Source organism: Lolium rigidum, chromosome 7 (assembly GCF_022539505.1).
Source record: "Lolium rigidum isolate FL_2022 chromosome 7, APGP_CSIRO_Lrig_0.1, whole genome shotgun sequence".
NCBI classification, from domain to species: domain Eukaryota; kingdom Viridiplantae; phylum Streptophyta; class Magnoliopsida; order Poales; family Poaceae; genus Lolium; species Lolium rigidum.
In genome coordinates this window covers 278,384,076-278,407,652 of record NC_061514.1, presented here as the reverse complement: position 1 = coordinate 278,407,652, position 23,577 = coordinate 278,384,076, and positions in this window count along the sequence as shown.

The following is a 23,577-nucleotide window of genomic DNA, read 5'->3' as shown; positions in this document are numbered from 1 at the left end:
CCGTTTGTTGGGCGACACAGCACCAGCAGACGCCGGTGCGTTTTCGTCCGGGTGCGCACCGCCGCTCGATGTAGCGCTTGGCGGCGCACTATGGTTCACTCCCGTGGACTACTACCACGTCACATCTCCCTTCCACATCTCAGTCGGCATCGCGTCCAGGCTTCTCCCTGTCCCAAGATCGGGAGGGGATTGCAGGGGACGGCGTGGTCGGTGGTCGTGTGAGCGGAGAGGTGAGGAACGGAGGAGAGAAGAGAATTAGACACATGGATTGCACAGAATGGGCCTCAGTCACACACTTAGTGGGCCAATCTAGCCCGATTAACCATAGGACACCGAACTCGGCCTGCGGAGTAGCAGCCCAGCAGCGGTGGGTTGACCCACTCGACGGGAATCGATGGGGAAAATTGTTCCAGCGACCTTTCGGTGACGTCTGGGCAATCTGGAGCGTTTAAGAGCAGAATCTAATGGTGGAGAACGCCAAATCGCTGCAGGAGGGCGTGGGTGGTTCCATTTTACTGTTACTCAATTAGTGTTGCTAAAGTGCTCAATTAAAGAGTGTCTACGTAGCTAGTGTGAGAGCTTTTTCACCGCCTTTTAAAACTTGCATGCATGCAATGCACGCTCAGTTTTATTATATGGCCACTTTGCAAGATTTCCACTTTAGACACATTAATTAATTGTTCTATTGGAAGACTTTAGTTCCTCACAAAATTCACGTAGACTATGAGGAAAGCAGATATGGAGCACCCTAATCATAAGATCTGATCACAATCGAGCCAAAAGTAGAACCAAACTGAAGAATGTGCGAGCTATTGTTGTCACCTAAAAAGAAGAAAAGGAAACAAAAGGCCAAGATCGATCGCAAGTTGATCTAGCATATATTGCTATGGATGCACTGCCCATGCATGCCTGCACGGCTGCACGATCAGACAACACAGATTTGTTTCCAAATTAATATGCATCCAACGTGTGCGGCAGCGTTTTGCCTCCCTCTTTTTCGAAGCCGGACAGGCCAAAAGCTGCATGCAGCAATGCAGCCAGACTTTTTTTTTAGCAAGACTTTAACTTTTTTTTTCAGCATAAGGCACGATGTGGTTTGCACGTTTTCTCCCAATTCTGTCCTTGAAATCTGTTTAAAAGAACTTAAGTATCGGGAGGGGAGGAGTAATTTGCGCTGCTGCCATTGACCTGCCATATGTAGTAACATTACACATATCAAGGCATTTTGATGACATAACATACTAATAAATGAAGAAAGTACTTAATGTGCTGTTAAGTTTGCATTGATCGATGTGCTGGAACCAAATCAAATCTACCTGATCATTTCAATAATTTTTTGGCCAAAACGTCTGGAACAAAAGAATTAACACATGGAGCTAGATACCGCAATCTAGCGACAGAATTGATTACCAAACAGTCGCTCGTGACATCTGACTCGATCCGTCCCAGAGAAATTTATACCAGGTTTTTGTTCTATACAACATTCATAGATTTCATGCCTATAAGCGTATCTAGCATTTACAATACAGCTAGCAGGAATCGAAATCTATGTGCTAGCTGGATCAAGGAAATCAATGTGCATGTTCATTCTTTGGATTTATCAACCGGCCGAAACAAAAAACCAATTGATTTGCAAGCTAGACACACTAAACTATCCTTCATACTAGCAGTTCATTCTTTGGATTTATCAACCGGCCAAAACAAAAAACCAATTGCATTTAATACTACTCCTACGCCGGAGAAATATTTAAGCATGCAGCCGGACCTGACCCTGGTATTGCAACAGAAAATCTTCAAATCAGCCAAGGTCAGCCAATGCAGTCACATCTTCGCATATCATGCCCAATCCCCAAACCTAGTCACGTCCCATTACATTTTGCTTTTGCTTGGCAGCTACCTAGCTGCCTATATATCATTGATCTCTTTAATTTATACTAGCATGGTGGCCCTCGCAAATGCGAGGGCAACGTCTGAGTATGTCTAAAAACATTTATATAGATTTTAAAAAATTACATTATTAGATTATAAATATTATGGTTATATAATCACCATTAATATTATGCTAAATAACTTTTTTTATTTCCATTGAGACATCTTTAATCATCTAACTTGTGGAAAAATATTTTTACATATGTGCATTTTTATGTGGTGATCCAATTTTTGATGGGTTTAGAGCTAACAAAACTAATATGTTGAAGTGTAAGATACAACATTTTAACAAACAATACTATGATAATTTGACTGAAATTCTTGTATAAGTATTTTAAGATTTACATCATTTTTCATCGGAACAACCAAAGTACTTTGTTACAAATTTGAATAAAAGAATCTCATTGGCCGCTAGGGCAACTATATACTGAAAATTCAGCTTTTATCTTCCCATAATCAATTTTATTTTCATTACTTCCTATGATGAAATAATAACATTCACTTTCATTCTATAACATGTCATGTATTAGACAGGGATACCAGCTCCAAATTTTAACTTTGATTTTTTATAAATCTACTGCAAATAATGAATATCTAATCTAACTTTGTTTTTTTATATATTTTGTGGTAAAAATGAATGATACTATTTTTCTTACTCTCTACAATGTTGTACGATATGATATGTATTAAACGAAAGTTATCCTCGTTCCGTGATACTCGGTTTTATTGCGTGTCGGTTTCCTACTGGACCTTTTTCAGTCGCAAATTCTCACTACCAAATTTTAGGCTAGTTACTCATCGACACTCAAATAGCTCACCATGTCTTTTCGTGAGATGCCCATGTAGGTACTCAGCCGGCTGGACAAAATTTTCGCATGTGAACTGAAAATAGATATTGATGGTTTAAATATTAGTATTTTTTCCCTCTTAGAAGATTAGTACGTTTACACATTAAGGAAACAATGTAAACCATCTTTACAAAATTTGTATCTATTTTACATTTTATACTCGAAGTAGTAGCATGGTTCTCTAGGTGTATTCATTTATGTATACGTAAATATTAGTTTCGACTCATGTGTGTTTAAATATTAGTTTCTATAGCTCAACGTGTTTTTAATGCGATGTCCAGGTATATATGTATACGTACCTGATCGCCGGGCAAAACAATTTGCACATGAACTGAACACAACTATTATTAGAGCCTTAGCTGGCTGGATGGAAGAAAGAAATTAGTATGAACTAAATACAAATATGCCTAAGTATATATATGTGTATATATATGTTTCAGTTTTTTCATAGAATAAATTTGAGCGTATTCGTTTGCACGTAAAGAACCGAACATAGTTTTTTTATGCCTAAAACCTTTATGTTGAGGTGAACTCTCTATCTATCTATATAGACTTCAAATTTATCTAGTCTGGTCATATTCTAATTTTCTGGGCCCATTTTAACGGAGCCAAATAGAATCTTATTGTTACATATGACTTTGAAGCTACGATATTTTTTCGCGGAAGCACTAAAGTATTTCACGTTGAGATATGGTAAGACATATAGTCCGCTTTTATAATTGACATGTATATACCTAAACGTGTCAACTATTGAACGTGTCAACTGATGATCGCATCAGCCTCCAGATTACACGGTTACCTAACTACTAATCTTGTATTAAATCATGGTCACATATTTTAGATCTAACTATCAAAATTAATTCAGATGATGTGGGTTAAGGTGGTAGTTTATACGTATATTGCCTAAAAACTGCTACTTGTAGCCAACCCTACTAGTGCACAAGTTGTGCAGCACAACTGATACCTACTAGCTAATTGATCATTAAACCATAGATGTAACCGTGTACTTTCAACAGAAACAACCACATCTTGCAAAGCTTCTCCAAAGAAATATAATTGGAGAATGACATCTTCGAGAAGTACGTACGGCGCCGACGTGGTGAACCGGCAAATTGATACGAAGAGGCAAACTAAGAGATTATAATGTGATTGATTAACCCAGTTGTTATTGGCGTTTAGCAGATGGACTATCTTCAAGCGAGGAAGCTTCCATGGATCATACGCCACAAAACGCCATGCAAGTACACGTACCTACTTGAGTAACCAAAATCAATATATTGAGAAGCAAACGAGACATATTTTTATATTGACTGATCAATGTTAATGTAACGAGAGGCAACACTCAAGTGGCTGGGGAAACTCGCAGTTGAACTCGACGGCATATGAACCGGGCAGATGGCAAAGTTCTATTGGACTTAGCTTTTGAGGATGGGACCACAGCAGCAACTATGTTTTCTAACCGATGAAACATACGAGTAGAAATACAGCACTGCGGGACCAGCAATTAAAGCACCTAGTCTCTCTCACGAAAGCTATTTTCCTCGATGCGAGCGGGCATCGTACGGCGGCGGCCAGACCAACACAAGCGATGGAGGCGGCCGCGTGCGTGGACGCGCGGGAGGAGAGGCGGCACGGCCGCAGCCGGACGGCGTGGGGCCGTGGTCGGAGATGGGCGGCTAGCTGGAGGGCGCGCAGCAGCACGCATGTGTGCGAGTAGACTGGCGGCGACAGGCGGCGGGGCGCCTCCGTACATCTCCGGCACCGTCGTCGTCATTCAGGAAGTTGCGGAGGAGCTCCCGGGCGACGTCGCGGGGGGACGAGGAGGCGTCGGGCGCGGCCGCGTTCGGTGGCTCACGGAGGCGACGTCGACGGTCGACCCCGCCCATGAAGGCAGCAGATGCTGTAGCACGCCGCTGCGGCGTCCCTGCCGCTGTGGAGATCCACGGTGAGCACGCTGTTGTGGCGTCCCTGGAGCTGTAGCACGTCGGGGCGGACAGGCGCGGGCGGCGACATGCGCGTGTGGGCGCGGGTGGCATTCGTCGCTAGGCGACGCTGAGGAGGACGGGCGGCGGTACACGCGCATGACGGTGTCGTTTCTAGTGAAGAAGTGTCGGTGACCTTCTCCCCAAACACGGCCAGCCGCATGGTGCACGAGACCCGGCTGCTCTCCAAGTCGGGGACGGCATGACAGGCGGAGGGGCGTGCGGGCGTGAGCGTCGCCGCCTGCTATGCGCGGGCGGTGGCGGGCGGCAAGACAGACGGAGGCGGAATGCGCGTGCGTGGGCGTCGTCGTGGTCGTGCTGGTATGCGCGGACGGCAGCGGGCGGCATGACAGGCGGAGGCGGCATGCGCGTGCGTGCGTCGCCGTGCTACTATGCGCGGACGGCGGCGGGCGGCATGACAGGCGTTGACACGCTCACGTCGCCACCGATCGAGCTCGCCCTCTCCGCATACTTCGTCTTCGCCTCCGCGGCTAGTGACCTTGTTGTCTTCCTCAACCTACCGGACAGCTACCCAAACCTGCCGTCGTTCAAGGACATGGACGAGACTGGCTGGAGCCCACGGCCCTGAAGGCACTCGCCGGTGGAGTCTTCGTACCCATTTGCCCGACACCCAGGGTGTTGACGGGAATCCGCATGAATGCTTGGCATGGCTGGACGCGCAGCCGGAGAAAAGGGTCGTGTTCCTCTCTTCGGCTTCTGGCAGCAAGAGCGCATTCTCACCGTCGGCGGTGGCCAAGAAGCAATTAATTCCGTGATCTTGGCCCATCAAAGTAATTAATCCCCTCCACCAAGGGCCCCGCACATGTTGTATTTTGTTCTATTTTTTAGACTGTATTATACGGGAAGACAACTTTAGCAATGGACCCCACACATCACGCTGGACCAATGGAATGCCGACTTGATGCGGGATCAAATGCCGCCGAGTTCATTCTATTCACTCTCCAAGTGGCTGGACGTTTTTAAGCAATGGCCGCCACGTACGTTCTCTTTTAATTGACTCAGATTTAGTACAACTTTGTACTAAATTTGAGTCAATTAAAAAAGAACGGAGGGAGTACTTGACTAGGCACGAACGTATACACAAATGGTTTTTCTTTCTGATTGACAGTTCAGTTTTTGACCAATTAATGCATGTATGCCTCGACGTACACTTGGTAGTCCACTAAGCATATATAGCTTGTTAAATGAAGCTAGTAGAACGGAAATTCAATTCGGCTCCCGGGTGCGTATGCTCCCTCTACCAAAAAAACATATTTCGAAATGTCAAAAAATTTGGATAAAAAATTCTACATGTACATCTCCATAATGTATGTGCATTCGCTAAGTTTCACGAAAAACCAATATTTTTTGTGGTCTATGTAAAATGGAGAAACTTTATCTTGTGAAAAGCATTATTTTTAGCACTGAATTTTGTCTTTTTTACACACGTCACATGATAAGTCAATTTTTTATGAAACGACTTTGTGAGCGCGTAGCACGGGAAAACGTGCGTAAAAAATTTTTGTTTCAATTTTTTTGAAATTTAAAATGTACATAACATGTATTTCAAAATATAGGGAGCATATACACCCATGTTCCAAAACACCACTCCCGTAGTAGAATATATATATACATATTAGTTGACAAAAACAACACAATCACTTAGAAACGTAAACATTTGGAATAGAAAAACCTGAGTGAGTGTGTATGTGAGAGAGAGAGAGAGAGAAGGTGGGGTGGGCAAGGTGAATTGTGCCGCTAAGCATTTCTGCACGTTCCGGACACCTCTAGTGGCCTATTTGTGCTAGTTTTAGTCCGAAAAGGCGCAGGGAAAAGTGGAAGTAAATCTCCTCCCCAAATCAAAAGAAAAAAAAATCGTAAGTTTAAATTTCAAATACTTCTATGTCTTGCTGAGTTATATGTATGCCACATTATTAAGAGGAGTAATCTATTTGAACACGAGGGGATGATCACTATCTAATCCATACATGTACCATCCACAAAACGAAAGGTAAAGGTCTCCTTCTAATGAGGTTGCTATATATTCAGATAATTATCTGGAAATTCGGATGAAATTCGTGGGACCCATATCACTATGTGAAGAGTCTGGCTCTAGTCTGAACAGATCTAGGGCTCGCGTTAAGCCCGTACCCAGCTCAGGTCCATCCCCAATGACCCGATTTGCACTTGAATATGGGGCCCAAATGCATATGGTCTTGTGCATAACATACACATTTTGAAGGGAGGTATAAATGCCCTTTCTTCTTTGAATGGGCAATATTGACCAAGCTCAAAAAACATTCATTTTCTCTCTCATCCATTGCTTAATTATCCTCAAACGGTTGAGATATCTCGATTCCTCCACCAAAATTTGAATCCCTTTGGCAAATAAGGTGAGACGATTTGGATGGTAATCCCACTAAGAAAAATAGTGATACCCCTTAAGTTCTTCAGGATTCTTATTACTTTTGGGTTTGATTCAAACCCTAGGGTTTCTCAAAAGCCTCCAAGTAGTGTTTTTGTGCCCATGGAATGTTTTTGAGGGTTTTGAGGTCACCTTATAGCCTAACACAAGTGATTGAGATCTACTTTGTGGAGGAGGCTCAGTGAGAAGAAAGCTAGCCTTTGGTGGCATTTGGGGTCTTTCATTGTACTCCACACCTCTGCAGTGGTGATTAGCTTCCCCCATGGAAAGAATCGACAACTTCACATTTCATATAATATTCCAATTGGTTGAGTCATAGGTATGCCAAACTAATAACATGGGTATTCTAGTTTAACAATAGGGAATGATCACCACCTAAGACATACACATTTTGTCCGCAAAGGAGAGATGAAAAAAGCCCCCTTTAAAATAAGTTGTGCTATGGAGATTTTGGGCCATTTATATTTGACCATGAAATCCGGATGACCCAGAAGTTGGGATAACACAGGACATTATGGCTGCATTCTCCTTTAGTCCCCACCAGTTGAGTAGGGTTTGAGTTAATATCGAACCCATCTTCAAGCCATCCCTGATTGCCTCGGGCAAGACATAATCGCTGAATTTTGAACGAAGCTGTAAAAGCACCTTCTTCTTCTCTGAAGGGGTAATGTTGAATGAAATGAGAAAAGAAGATCCTTTTATCTCTCTCTCTCCCCTCCATTATTGAGCAGTGATACCTTCGATCCCCATTAACATATTGTAGCAATAAAGCTTTTTACCTGGAGATCCTAGGTTATCGAATCCACGGGAAGACTGTTTTTGGTGTAAGATCACTCAAGCGAGACTTCTAGTATTCATTTAATTCTGACCGGACCAACGTTTCCTTGTGTAGGGTTGTGCATCAATGATTGAATATAGGCATGGGCTTGAGGTTTACTCCTGCAGTTGTGCGTTAGTAGATGGGATTTAACAGATAAAATGAATCACACATGTACATCATGTGCTTCTTATCGTTGGTTACCTCTTATGTATCGGCCGTCTAGTATTATTTGCTCTCATGTGAAGATTTGTGTTGGTGGTGGGTTGTTCACCTCTTAAATCGCTAGAGGTTAGCATTGTTGTACCTCTAGCTCTATGAAGAACACATGGTTATTTTGAGTTTTGCATGTCTATGTATAAAAAAAATCATAGATATCCAGGACACTCTAGTGTCCCAAGTATTTTCTTTAAAAAAAATGTATGCAACACGGGAGGATTTAAACTAGTATACAATACAAAATTTCCCAAGTTCTGTTAATGACTTACAACGTTAGGCAAAGCCTTTTCTGCTCAAAGCAAACAATGTATGGCTTCCACTCCAATCACGACGATGATATATTGCCCAAGATGTCAACTACAAGAAGGAAAAAAAAGGATTGAGTAGTCCATAGAGTTGAGAGAGAGAAAAAGAGGAGAGAAATACGGGCCAGGTATATAGATCGACCATCAGTGTCCACCTGTCTCTTTCCCTCTTAAATGCACGTTTTGAAGTCCTGCGGCACTTAAATGTGACGGTTAAAACCGTTTAGGTAGACCCAGCACCAGTGTGGCAGCTAGCACTCGGCACCTTCCAGGGCTAGCTACAGGTCCAGAACGTCAGAGCCGCATGTGTCTGTGGGTAGCAACTGCTAGGCTCGTCGATCGTCGTACATTTTGTGTGCCGCCTAGCCCTAACCAATGCCTGTGTGCCTCCCCTGACATTGGGTCAGGTGCGTACAGGGCGAATAGGAGTAGACTAGTGCGACGAGCCGGAGAAGCAAGTGCGCGCGGCCGCGCATGCAGCAACAGTACTTGAATAACCGACCGCGCGCCGACTGACTACCGTCGCCGTGGGGGAGCCCCACCCGATCGAGATCGAGCGTCTCCGCTCTAGTCGTCCTGCAGGGACCAGGGCATGGGCGCCTGCTCTCGGCGAGCCTCGCCACCGCTGGGCATGGGTGGTGCGATCGTCGTCTCGGCGTCGGCGCGCGCGCGAGCTTTAGTCGGGTAGGCACGTTTCGACAGCTCTCTCACGTTCACCGCACTCGGCGCGCCGACCACCGGCGTGGCGAGCTGACCGCTGCGCCTACCCAGCTAGTCTAGCAGATCTGCGTGCCCTCTAGCTGCTCACCCACAGACACCGGCGTGAGCGTGACCGCGCGGCCGCGTGCCGACCGCCCTACGTACACCTTCGCCGTTGTTGGAACCTTCCCACCTAGCTAGCCTAACCGTATTCAAGCGCACTCGCACTAGCTTTTATGTGGTTCCCTGCGTGTGCATTGCACGATGAACTGTACTTGTCCAAGTCCCGGGCGGCGGTGCGTCGTGCGCGCACGCCTTGCAATTGCATTCGCGCATCCGTGAACCATTTGCTAAATTAATTGTTGTCAAATTCTTGTTATTAAGAGCATCTTTAGCCGTTGGCGCTCCCACGATCAAATCCGATGAAAGTTTCGATCGGGAGCGCCAAAGTTCCAGCCGTCTTCTCGTAGACACCCGGTGTTCGATGTTTTTAAGAAAAAAGCGTCCCTCGACCACAATCAAATATGCAGCATAGTTCGGCGAATTTGACCTGTTTTGCCAACATTTGGCTTATTTTTACAAATAAACGTTACAGTTCAACAAAACAATCAAATGAAAACTAGTTGGTGTTGCCTCGAAGCGTCCATATGTGCTCCACCAGATCATCCTGCAGCTGTTGATGCATTATGGAGTCTCGAATCTCCCGACGCATAGCGATGAACGCATCCCATGATGCCGGCACCTCGTGGTTAGGCTGTGCAAGAGGACCCTCTCTGTTATATGGTGCAGCTTGTTCGCTCAGAGGAACCAGATACTTCCATTCATTCTCGATAATCATGTTGTGTAAGAACACACAACAGTTCATCACCTCCCACATCTGATCTTTGAACCAAGTCAAAGCGGGGAACCGGACTACAGCAAATCTCTGCTGGAGGACACCAAATGTACACTCGACGTCATTTCAGGAACCTTATTGTTCCTTGACAAACTCCACCTCCTTTGGGAGGACGGCGCCTGAGATAGTCTTCACAAATGTTGCCCACTTTGGATAGATACCGTCTGTAAGATAGTATCCCTTGTTGTACTGTCGGCCATTGATCACAAAGTTAACCGGGAGAGCATGACCCTCAACAAGCTTGGAGAAGATCGGCGAGCACTGCAAGACGTTGATGTCGTTGTTGGATCCCGGCATACCAAAGAAGGACCGCCAAATCCAGAGATCATGAGTACCCACTGCCTCAAGTATCACAGTGCAGCCTATTTTGTGACCCTTGTACATTCCCTGCCAGGCAAACAGACAGTTCTTCCATTTCCAATGTATGCAGTCAATGCTTAAAAGCATCCCTGAAAATCCTCGAGCCTCATTGACAGCGAGGATCTTAGCAGTATCTTCGACAGTGGGTGATCTCAAGTAGATTTCCCCGAACACTGCTATCACCGCCCTGCAGAACCGGTAGAAACAATCAAGGGCGGTGGACTCCGCATCCGAAGATAGTCATCGGCAAATCACCAGGAGCTCCATATGCCTGCATCCGCATAGCCACCGTGCACTTTTGGAGGCGGAAAATCCTGCCATGTCGGTGCAATCCAACTTGCATCTGAAATAGGAGTCGTCCTCTCAAAGGGCATACACAATTTTCAGGAAGAGCTTCCGGCTCATCCTGAAACGACGCCTAAAAACAGCCTCACCGTGCAATGGATCGTCGGCGAAGTAGTCGGCGTAGAGCATGCAGTAGCCCTCCATTCGCTGCATCGGCTTGCACTTCCGGCGACCTGGTGCCGACCCACCACGGCGACCAATGGCCGACTCGGCATACAAGCCGGACAGGTAAGCTAGGATCAGCATGTGCTCCTTTGCTTGGGCGGCGGCTGCCATTTCTTCTTCAAAAAGCTCGGCGAACATCTGCTCCTCCTCCTCGTCGGAGTCCATGTCCGGCCAGGCAATTGGACGAACACCTGTCAGGCGTGTCGAAGAGAAGCGATGCGAGGGAGCTACCCGACGGCGGAAAATAGGCAGAGGACACGACAGGCGGCGGAATATAGGCTGCTGGGTGGAGGAACAACGGAGTTCAGGCAACCGGTCGGCGGATTAGCGAGGGGTGGTGCCGGCGGCGACAGAGCAACGGCAGGGGAGGGGGGATTTGCGTCGACAAAGTGGCGGGGTTCGTGTGTTCTCTAGCTGACAGGGCTGGCCCATCCCCGCTTTTCTCTCGTCCGGAGTCCCCGAGCGCACCCGGGGGGGATGGCCTGAGCTTTCCGAATGGATGAAAGGCCAAATCAGAAAAAAAACGAGGTGCCAAAAATAAAGCTGAACCGAATAATACCGCCGGAATGTAAAAAAACGGCTGCCGGGGACCTCGTCGGGAAGATGGCTGGAGATGCTCTGAGATGCTCTAAGGATTAGACCAGCAGCAGGCTCCTCCAAACGGTAGGAGATAGCAGCGTTGAAAGAGTGCTATTAGAAGCGCCGACACATGATGGCCTCGTGTTGGAAAGGCCTGCTCACACCGGCATGCCCAGTAGACATTTTGGCCCCCAAATATAAGTTCAAAGTCACAGTACGGATACAAATTCAAAGTCGATATAGGGTTTAATAATAGAAATTCAAAGTCCCATACTTCCGAATACGAAAACAAAATGCAAGTTTCAGCCACCACGTCGGGCCAGAAATTCTCCATCAAAGTCCATCTACCAAAAAACATATACTACATTGCCTACATTGATCAAATGGATCGTCTGGCTTGCGCAGCTTCAAGCAAGCTCTAGGTGACCCCTTGCTTCGCGTGGGTTGTTCTCTCTTGTGTTTGCTTCCTCTAGCTCTTTTTTTTTAGATGTGCTTCCTCTAGCTCTTGGATGTAAAGAACCTGCTGCTAATTTGAAATAAAAGTTTACTTCAGGTGAGGTTTTTGCCCCACCGTTGAGCTGTCAAAAAAAAAAAAAATCAAATGGATCATGACAACACCTCCATCACATCTGGCTCCTCCGTCACCAACGGTGTTGGTGCAAGGGTTGCCATCGCCGAGGCTGCCGATGCTACCATCACCTCCTGGCCGGCGCTTTCATGATACATCTCGTACCATGCCTTGCCAACGGATCCATGACAGGCAGTGGTGGTGCTTCCTTGCGTGCCTCCGGGGTCAGCTCTCTAGCCGCACTCGCCTTCGGATTCGCCAAGGATGAGGCCGACCTCTGCCACCGTTGAGGCCGCCTCCACCGAGGCCATGTGGACGTCGTTGGCTTTGTGGTCTTTGCTCACGTACTTGCACTGGGGGAGCTTGTCCTCCCAAGATTCGTCGGACATTGTGGGAGTATTCACCTTTGACGTCCGCTTGCGCCCTGCCCTGTTGTATTCTTCTTCGGAGGCATGCCGGCGACGACGCAAGAGAGAGCGTGCTCTAGGAGGGAATTTTAGCGGCGGACGGAAAAATAGAGTAAACATGAGAAATATAGGGGGCGGGAAAAAGGAATATATGTAGGATTTTGGACTTCGTTCCTGCCAAGGGGGTCCCGTGGGCGCTATACGACGTGTCGGTAGGTGCCAACATCTCTCGTTGGTCGTTGGATTGCCACAAACACGCCGTCTATTTTATTAGACTATCCATAGTGCTAGTATCATAAGGAGTATTATACATGCCACCTTGGCAAAAATCTGAGGTGACGCTATAATTACTGAGGAGAGATATGCTAGCGGTATCATAATATGATACTGTATCATAGCACGTGAAACTAGACAATTTAATGTCAAATACATCCTATACACATAATTGCATTGAGATTCTACAAATAATTAAATATCATGAGATCATGATACTACTAGATGATATTAACCACTATAGGGGTAGTATCATAGACTAGTATCATATGGATGATACCATTATATGATACTTTGCACTATGACCAGCCTTAGGGTAGTATCATAGACTAGTATCATATGGATGATACCATTATATGATACTTTGCACTATGACCATCCTTAGGCAGTTAAATGTACTAGCACCGTCTTGGGGCGCCTGTGAAAGCCCATTTATAGCCAGGATTCCAGTATACCAATTAATTGGGGCAACGGGTGAAGGAATAAAGGTGTTTTTTTGCGAAAATTCCACCGATCCATTAATAATCATCAACAATAGTATAAAGATGCCTAAAAGTAATAAAAATTACAAATAGGTCGTTGGACCACCTAGCGACGACTACAGACACTAGCACGAGCCGAAGGCGCGCCGCCGTCCTCGCCCCTCCATCACCGGAGCCAGGCATAGCTTGTCGTAGTAGAGCTTGTTGTAGTAGACAGACAGGAAGTCGTCGTGCTAAGGCCCAAAAGGACCAGCGCAACAGAGCAGCAACCATCGCCAATGACGACAACCGTAGATCGGAGACTGACCTAAAACCACACAATCGAACATGAGAGACGATCGGATCACGGGGGATCCGCCGGACACACAACTCCACGCGTCCTCCGCCGGCGCTAGATGCACCACCGGAGCGAGGATAGGATGGGGAGGACCTTATTCTGACTTCAGGAAGTAGTCGCCGCCTCACCATCCCGAAGAAGACACCGAAAACAAGCTAAACGAATAACTAAAAACTGAAACCTTCCCGCCGGCGTGAGGCTGCGGCCCGCCACACCTCCAAAGCCCCAAAGGCACCGAAGGCGGAGCGGACCGACAGCGTCGCCGGCGAGTGGGACGAAACCCTAGATGGGTTTTAGAGCCGCCTCAAAACGCCTTGCTGTTTCCGTACCGGTTCAGAATCTTTAAAGGAACTAGCAAAGTGGCCCTCGCAAATGCGAGGGCACCAATTATATAAAAAAATTGAAAAATAATTTAATGGTCTTGTATATGTTCATATTATGTGCTCTCGTCGGTCTTTGAAAGATTGTTGTTTTGGACACTGGTTTAGTCTTCAGAATTTGCTTGGGCACCTTCTTTCAAAGTTTATTAATAACCATTTAGCATGAAATATCAAACAAATAAATGTAATCATATGTATACTAAAACTATGACACGGTTTTACTTGCTTGTATCCATTTGTTTTTCCCTAAGGATCGTATTTTTTGAAGAAAACTATTAGTTTATTCTATGTAATGTCTCCAAATGCAATAACCGGAGAAAGGAAAACAAACACACATGAATATAAGTGAAAGCGTGTAATATTATGCCTGGTGGTGTTCTCAGAAAACATGCCTCTGACTCGAATAATAACCATCAGTACCAAGCATATATACGTGCTAAGCATGCAGTCGATCTAAGCTATATATGTACTCAAAAGTATCACAAACCTATATTCTTCCAGATAAAACAATTCATTATCCCTGAAAATAATTGTTCAAATTTTCACATGTTAAAACATAGGTTTTATATTTCATTGTAAAAAATAATGTTTATTAGAAAGCACGATACAATGAAGCCGCAAAAATGTATATGCACGATAACTTTATGACAGTTGAATAGAGACATACCTTTTTATGCCCCCGCAATGTGAAATTCACTGAATTTTATACTGTTGGAAGAATTTCATATATCGATCAGTGCAAATAATCAAGCTATTCATGGTTACGTGTGTTGTTAATCTTGCTACCGACTATGAATTTGTGGTGTGAACCCACATTTAAGAGACAAAGGACTGAACCACACTTTCGTGGCAGTGAACTGAACTCAAATACCAAACCCCAAATCTGTTTTGTATAAAGGTTAAGTCATGTGTGCAGAAAGGTTTTAAATAAACATAATTAGTTTGGTAAAATTAGAAAACATCTTAGGTACGGACTGGCTGGCATCAGTAAAAAGTCCCATGTGAGTATATATGTTTCCTCCCCTTTGCTCCATTGAGGTACCCCTTATTACTTTGCAAGCCTCTTTCTGCAAAAATTCAGCTAATAAGCAAAGAAGCACTACAATATTGGAACAGAAACTGTCAACTATAGTAGAATAAGATCATAAGTAACTTGTACACTGGTTACTCCTAACATGTTGCGGCTTATATGAGCTACTGCACTTTCTATAAATGAATATGAGAGCAAGCAAGAAAAATTGCAAATTGGCTGAATGAAGTGTAAAAAACAATCCTAGTGAGTAGCGGTGTTACCAAATATATAATGACTATGTTGTGAAAGACATTCAGGTTTTCTTGGAGCAGAGGCTTTATCTTCTTCTATCAATGAAATGGCACTTTGGCTACTCTCTTTAGCAAAGAAAACTAACATTTTAACTATCCGAGGATAAAAATGTTATTCATCACACTGAACACCATCGTCGGACCAAGGTCATATCAGACGCACTGCATGAAAGATTAGAGGCTAGATAGGTAAAGAGAAACAATTTCTCCTCGACGATCGTCTTATTTTAGATAATGGATATCTATATGTCGCATTTGTGATATCAGAAAAAAAAATTGAGAAGATATGCATATTCACACATAAAAATAAATATATGTTGTAACAGTTATCCAAGGTACATAGTTAGCCATTGACAAACAATTTACCTCAGTTCACGACACTTATTATGGATCGGAGGGGGTAACTATTTCACCCAATATTCTTTCATGTGAATACATCTAAATTTAGTCAAAGTTAAGACATGTTTCATGGGATGGAGGGAGTATAACTGTTGATTCTTGTAAATTATGAGTACAGTGGTTGTATCCTCCTATTGTCTAGCATATTTTTGGCAAACTTGCCCCGAAACCCTTTTTTAATTAAAAAATCCGTGCACATATCACATTAATATGCTACATAATAGAAACTTCACAGTGGAATAACTTGTGCCAGTGATTCTGTAATTGCACACGGCATAAGTTTTTCCATGGTGGCATATATATAGCTAAATGCAACAATTTGGAAGAAAATAAGAGATGCCAGAATAAACTGAATTTCATGGTGGCATACGCATAGTTGCAACAAAGACTATATATAGTATGGAGGTGAACCCTTTCAGCTGAAAGCCCTCCCTGGTTTTCATGCTGTCATGCTTACACACAGCTGTCACAAAGACTGAATCTCACGGTGGCATAGACATAGATGTCGCAAATACTGAATTTCACAAGCACTACATGACTTTTTATTAGGAGGCAAACACGCCATGGTCATGGTGTTAGGCATACTCGCACACTTCACTGGAAGCTGCGGACATCCTTTCTACTTCTGTAGTATAATGCTTATTTCTTAGAGCAACGTACCTAATCCTCTTGATGTGTAGCCACAGGCCCCCATCTTCAACTCCAACGCTCTCCTCTCCTCTCTCCATTAATGTGAACTGATCTCCATAATAACACCAATAAAATCAGCAAATAAACAGATTGCTTGTCCCAAAACTGAAGGCCCACACGTGGAAACTTTGAAGATCGATCGTACCTCGCAAGTACTTCTGGGCTGCATAACAATCAGAGCATAGGTAAGTCAGTTGTTTTAATCTAAAGATATTTTACAGTAAACTAATTTCCATTCACTTATGCTTATCTAAAAGGCAGTTACGGCATTTAGTCAAAGTAGGATAATACAAAAAAAATGCTGGATAAAAATGTTTTATAATTGCATAACCCAACACTCTGGCTATATTAAGTAGTAGCATCACCGGTACTCCAATGTTCAGTTTGAGCTTATAATTCCAGGAAACTTTAGGTTGTTTAGGAACTCTTCTGAATATAGAATCATCACTTCAATTTACAGCTTTGTGTACACTGTCAGAACTACGGTAAATTGTGTCCTCACCTTCTAGTTTGTCCATTACATATTCAGTGATCTTGCTCACCATTTTTTTCCTTGGACATATGATTGCTTTCTTCCAAGAATTGACCGTCCCAAATTTGGATGGATGCTTTCCACCATTGTAAGATTATTATTTTTTACTAAAAATGACAAAAAAATAGCATGGAAAATGTTGGCAAGTACAAAAACATAATACACCATGAGTAAATTCGAATACACCTGAATTTTTCCTAAGCCTTAGATGGCTAAGTTTAGGTCGTCTTTGATTCCAAGGATTTTTATCGATAAAATAAGCCATACCTTATAGCCGGGATTTGATTTAACGGGTGTTGAATTATTATCTGAAAACTAACTTCAATATATTACATGGATCAGGATCTTGGTTTGCAGCTTCCTGGACTATTTCTGAGTGGCCGCAAGATAATCTTCAACGCATCTGGGAGATTTGAATAATGATCACCACATAAATATTTAAAATGCAATTTAATTCCAAAACGAATCTTCCAAAAGGAAAATTACCTTTAGGTAATGAAAGAAATATTTTGTAAAGATCATGATAAAGAAGAGGATCGTGATCTACATGTACAGAAAAGCATATAAGAAATCTGACTCAAACTTGCATACAGTTTTTCCGTTTCAAACTACCCAATTACCAATAGTACATCAAACCAAGTAGATGGTGGCGACCATTTAGTGCTTTTGTTAATAATAGAAACTTAGAATGGATTACAAAAACCATGCGTATCAATGTAATATGCTAGGTCTACGGGAACACATTTCTAAATTAGGAGATTCAAACTGAAAGGGAGTGAGAAATTGCAGAGATCAGAAAGAACAGTACGTTGCCTTTCTTTTTGCTCCACATCCGTTCGGTCATGCATCTATAATAGAGTTCTATATTGCATTCTGAACAAATAGATGTAGCAATCAAAAGAAATCTCACCTGCTATTACCTGTCTTGGGAATGTCCGTCAGTACTCAGTACGCATGAATCAAGTTTTAATTCCATGGATCCATCCATCTTGCATGGATGCATGATCGCATGTGTGCAGCATATTAGCATTTACCTGCGGAGCATCGTTGTATTCACTAATCGCCGTTCCATAAAATAATTAGATCAAACAGTATTGTAATATACAACAGGAAGGGAAACGATCGATCAAGCACTCGCCCTGCGGCTGGTCGGCCCGCGACCACATGGGCATGGACCTGGTGCAGGCTTAGACACAGCCCCTCCCGTCCATCCACCATCTCAATCACATCTATCTTCAAAGAGAGCAAATCGAAAGGAATCAAAATCGATCTAAGAGAGGCAAGGGAAAGATGAATCGGCAGGAAACGGATTGACAAACAATTGCCGAAAAAAGGAGAGCCGACAGACGGTGGCGAGATGTACCTTCCGATCAGAGCAAATAACCAAGAGAGCGCTTGGTTAGGCGCACGTATACCGGTGAATTATTGTCTTAACCTCGCTCATGGAGGAGACGAACAACCGCCAGATGAATCTTCAGATTAGAGAAACCCATGATTTACCGATTCTGCACCAAGGTAGAGGAAGGAAGAGTCTGGTACCATGGAGACAGGAAGGCAGCGACGCATTGGCAATTTTGGCATGCTGAGCGTTGAAGATGGCTCATCTGCGCTAGGGCATAAAAAAATCTGTTTTTCCTTCGACTCCAAGAGGATGCGTTGAAGAGGACACGTTGTGGAAAAAACAAAAGGAAACAATGAAGGGACGTGTACAATGGCAATGGTGGGTAATTTTTTAGCCTTAAGTCTAATCTAATGGCTATAGATTATCTATGTATCAATTAAATGGCCAGATGTTTCTAATTTTTGTGGGATTTTCTAGCGATTTCTCTATTTTCTGGTGAGCCCGTAATTTACTTTTAATAGATAATAGATGAATGTGTTCTTGCACTACAGTCTACATACGTCGATGGGGTACTTGCATTGCGTGCCCTCTCTAGTCTCTAGTTTCTTTGACCCGCCCATGGACTCGGGTGAGTCTACGATCCTGGCGACACGCAGGATCTCCTCACATGCGTCGCGGAATGTTTTCCCTTGGCCTACTCGTGCTCGGCTGAGAAAGTGAGAATATTTGCAGGCTTTGGAGTACGCATCCAAGTGCATCATATCAAGTCAATCAACTTGCAAAGCAGTTGGATCGTACGACTCTCTTTCACTTTTGGGGATCCCTAAAAACAAAAAATGGAGCCCCGGGCAGGGATTGCACCATACAAGTGTCCCCGCTCCCTGTTTCCCTCCTCTGTTTCCGTACTTAACAAGACCCGGCCTGCCCTTTCAATAAACTACTGCTCGATCTTATTTGAGGTTAGGTTAGTGAGCTTCTTCTACGTCAAGAAATCAATACTTGCATGTTGCTTTCTCTCTCTCCTACACCTAGCAAACTACTTCTCTGTCTATTTAAATGAACAACGAATTGCGTTGGTATTGTCGTCACATGTCAATTGTCAAGATACGCGAGACGTCAAACATAAATAATTACGTACGTACAGCGAACATATTATAGGGAGTACATCATTTTTCAAACCCCCCGACAGATCAGCAATACGTGCATAGAGCGACACTAGCTACGACAACACTTGTTGTTTATACTCCTCGAACATATGACAAACAATAAAATCCGGCGAATCGCGCGTACGTACTTTCCTGGAATCCTTGTCAGCTATCTGCATGCGGTACGTACGTATGTTGCCGCGTCAGGTTCCTGTCATGAGTCACCGCGTACGTGTAGACAGCGACGGCTGGCTAGCCGTATTGGATGGTGCTGAGCCTTCTGCGTGCTCCAGCGGCAAGGCGGCAAAGCTCCAGAGGACAGAGGACTTACTCATCAGTGTCTGCGTGCGTTAGGGCATCTCCAGCGGCGCGACGCAGCGACCGTTTGCGTCCGCTTTGGTCGTAAATGCGTCTAGCACCCTCTCCAGCGGCACGACGCAAAGTGACCGGGCCGTCCGCGGAGACGCAAACCTGGCCCAAATATGCGCCAGGTTTGCGTCTCGGCGGACGCTGCGCGGACGCGCAAAGTGTCCGCTGCGGTCTCCACCGGGCCCGCCTGGCAGCGAGCCGGCATGGAGGGCATCGCTTCCGCGGCCATCGCTTCCGCGGTCAGCGCTTCCGCGTGCGCGCCGCAGCCTTCGCCATGAATATCGCAGCTTCCTGTTCGCGCGTGCACCGACGGGCGGCGGCCGGGCCTCGCGGCGCCTTCAATGGCATCGTATCCCGTGCGCGGCCGCCCTTAAAAGTCCGGCGGCCGCGTTGCTCCTTCGCCCACAGCTCAACTCGCACCACAACCGCCGGCTGCGCCATGGGGAAGAAGAACGACTTCGAGGCCTCCGGCAGCGGCAGCAAGAAGGTGGCGCTCCCCGTCACGGTGGGGAGGCTCATGCACGGCAAATGGGTGCCGTGCGACGCCTGGTCCGGCGTGCAGTTGCCTGGCACCCGGCGGCTCAAGTACCTGCGCGCGAGCCTGAGCGGACCAAGGAGATCCGGCGCAGGAGGCGATATCTGCCGGCGGACCTCCGCGCCGATCCGGCGTACGCCATCGACTCGGAGAGTTGGCGTACGTACATGTCCACGGAGACGGACAGCGAGACGAAGGGCTGGCTTCATGGGCGGCGGGGATTATCCCTTCGGCCCTGCACCGCCGGCTCGTCGTCAGCAGGCGCCGGCGCGTCGTCAGCAGGCGCCGACGCGACGTGAGCAGCCGCAGCACAACGACCGCGAGGACGAGGACGACGACGACGAAGCCTACGCCGTGTACGACGATGACGACGACTACATCGAGGCGCTCGCGTACCATAGAGAGGAGGTGAAGGACGACAGCGAGGACTACGTCGGCCTCGTCTTCCACGAATGGCAGCAGGCCATGGCGGATGGCCGGAACTTCGAGTTCCCCGACAACATGACGGACGACGAGATGGCCAAGCTCGGCCTCCTCGTCTCCGAGTACGACGCGCCTGTGCAGCCGCCGTTGCCCCGCTACGCCACCGCTGTCATGCCGCCGGGCCTGTCCGCGGATGATGCCCTTCGACGAGCGCTCCTAGACTCGGCGGCGCCTCCTCCACCGCCGCCACAGCCTTGGGCGCCTCCCCACCGCCGCCACAGCCTTGTGGCTCGGCGCCTCCCCCACCGCCGCCACAGCCTTATGGTTGGGCTCCTCATCCACCGCCACAGCCGCAGCCACTGGGCGCCTCCACCGCCGCCTCAGCCGCAGCCTCCTCAACCTCGAGCACCGCGATCGCGCCCGGCGTACGCTCCCCCGGATGGCTACTGGCCGTGGGACATACCGGAGATCATCTTGCTCGACAGCGACGAGGAGCAGCACGGCCACGATGCGCAGCAGTAGGCGTTTTAGGTTTTTTTTTTATGTTTTCAAGTATGTAAGTTATGTTTCAGTTTTTGTAAATTATGTTTCAGTTCAAAAAAATGATTCGCCCTAAAAAAAATGCGTCGTGCCGCTGGAGCCACCCCCCAACACAAACGGACGCGCGGTCGTTTTCGACCAAAAGGACCGACGCAAACGGACGCGCGCGGACGCTAAAATGCGTCGCGCCGCTGGAGATGCCCTTAGGCCGCATGCAGTAGTGTAACTGTGGGAAGAACGGGAGAAGGGAAATATGACCGTTGGAGCGAGCTCCTGCGACGGGAAGGGCGACGCGGCGGGCGATTGCGCGGCCCCCTCCCTGGCCGAGCGCCGGCGAGGTCCCCATGTGGGTTCCTTTCGCCGCCAACGGCGGTCCAAGGTCGGTCGCGGTTCTGGGCCTTGGCAGGGGATAGCTCAGACGAGGAGGAGGTGGATTTGGCGCAGGTGGAGGCGCCGGAGTCACCCGTGCCCTCCAGATCTGGCCCAACTACGGCGTGCCTAGGGGATTTCCTCGACCCCGCGTGGACCAGGGTGGGTTCTGCGAGGTTGCGGGGCGGTCGCCGCAGAGCTTGGGCGCCGGGCGGTCGTGGCTCGCGGCGGCGGCCGGAGCTGCTTTCACTCGACCTCCAGGGTCGCGGGGCGGCACAGTGGTGCCCTCGGATCCGCGGATCCAGCCGCGCCCGGTGGAGAACCCCAGTGTGCCTCCAGTAGCGGCTGATCTGCTGTCGGCGTGCGCAGGCGAGGTGCGAGCGGCGCCGCCAGGTTCTCCAGTCAACGGCGAGGAAGGGTCAGTGCCGTTGGTCGCTAGCGTGGCGGGCCCGAGTTCGGTGGGCTCCTTTGGACCCACCCCCAGTGTCTCTGCTGCTGAGGGTTCCGGTGGGCCTGTTGGCGCCTCTTCTCTGGAGGTGGGCCGTGAACGGGCAAGTCCTGCGGCCTCCCAAAGGCCAAACCCGGTACCTCAGCCCAGCCCAAGTGTGGACGCCAGATCTGCTCCACTACTTAAGTGGCGGTGGATCCCTGTGGGAACCCTAGATCTCACTCTCTCCCACGCCGCCACTCTCTCCGACGTTCGCTTCTGGCTCAGATCCACCAGATCCACCGGACAAATCCCCCGCCGCCTCTCCTCCGCCTCCGCCGTTGGGCCGCCGTCGGCAGCGATGGAGCGTGGGCGTGGTGATGCGAGGTTGGGGAGCAACAAGAGGAGCTTCGACGAGTTCAACTCTGAAGAGGGTCGTGGCTACGAGCGCGAGGTGCGTGAAAGGAGGAGCTTTGCAGAGGAAGGACGCCGCCGTGACCGCGACCGTGAGTGGGTCCGCGACCGCGCCCGAGAGCCAGAGTGGCGAAGGGACGGTGGCCGGTGGCGCGAGGAGGAGGACCGGCCCGCCGCGGGGTCGTCTGGCGTTCGGGAGAAGTACAAGAAGAAGTAGGGCAACAATCGGCAGGGGGCTCCGCCGCCCAAGGCCAAGTCCGTGTCGCACTCGACGCCGCAGGCACCATCGGCTCCGACACCGCCGCCGGCCACCCTCTCCGATGCGGCTGAGGTGGTGCCAGCCGGAAAGAAGGCGAATATAAAGTGCTTCAACTGCAGTAGAGATGGCCACTACCAGTCAGGCTGCCACTTCCCCGCGCACTGCGGCGTCTGTGACTTGGACGGGCACACCACGGGCATGTGCCCCAAGAACACAAAGAAGGTTTCCTTACAGTGGTATGGATACGCGATTGATGGAGTTGGCTTCCACTGCCTGGAGGTGGACGAGGAGGCGCTGCCGGTGGGGTCTGGCGGTAGCACGGACCATGCGGCTCTGGTCATCGCTGTGGAGAATACCATGACGTGCGAGCTTCTGACTCAAGACTTGAAGGCGCTGGTCGAGGACAACTGGGACTGGAGGGTTAGGCGCATCAGCGACACGGACTTTGCGGTGGTTTTCCCAACCAAGGCGAGCCTCAATCTCTCGCAAGAACCTATGCAAGAATGCTGGGGGCATCGCCCTCCCAGTCAGCAAAATTTCGGTGCTTTTTGCGGATGCAACTGCGACTCCTCAGGCTTCTTTGGCTCTCTCCAAGATCTGGGTTCATCTCTCTGGAGTTCCCGAGGTGCTATGCTCTGTGGATATGCTGCTCGAGGGTACCAAGATGCTGGGTCGCCCACGCGTGGTGGATGAGGACTCGCTGGCGGCTTTGGATGGTCCTGTCAGGATGCTCTTCCACTCCCACGCCCCCGACAAGATCCCTCCTTCGATCCTCGTGTTCGTCAACATGCAAGG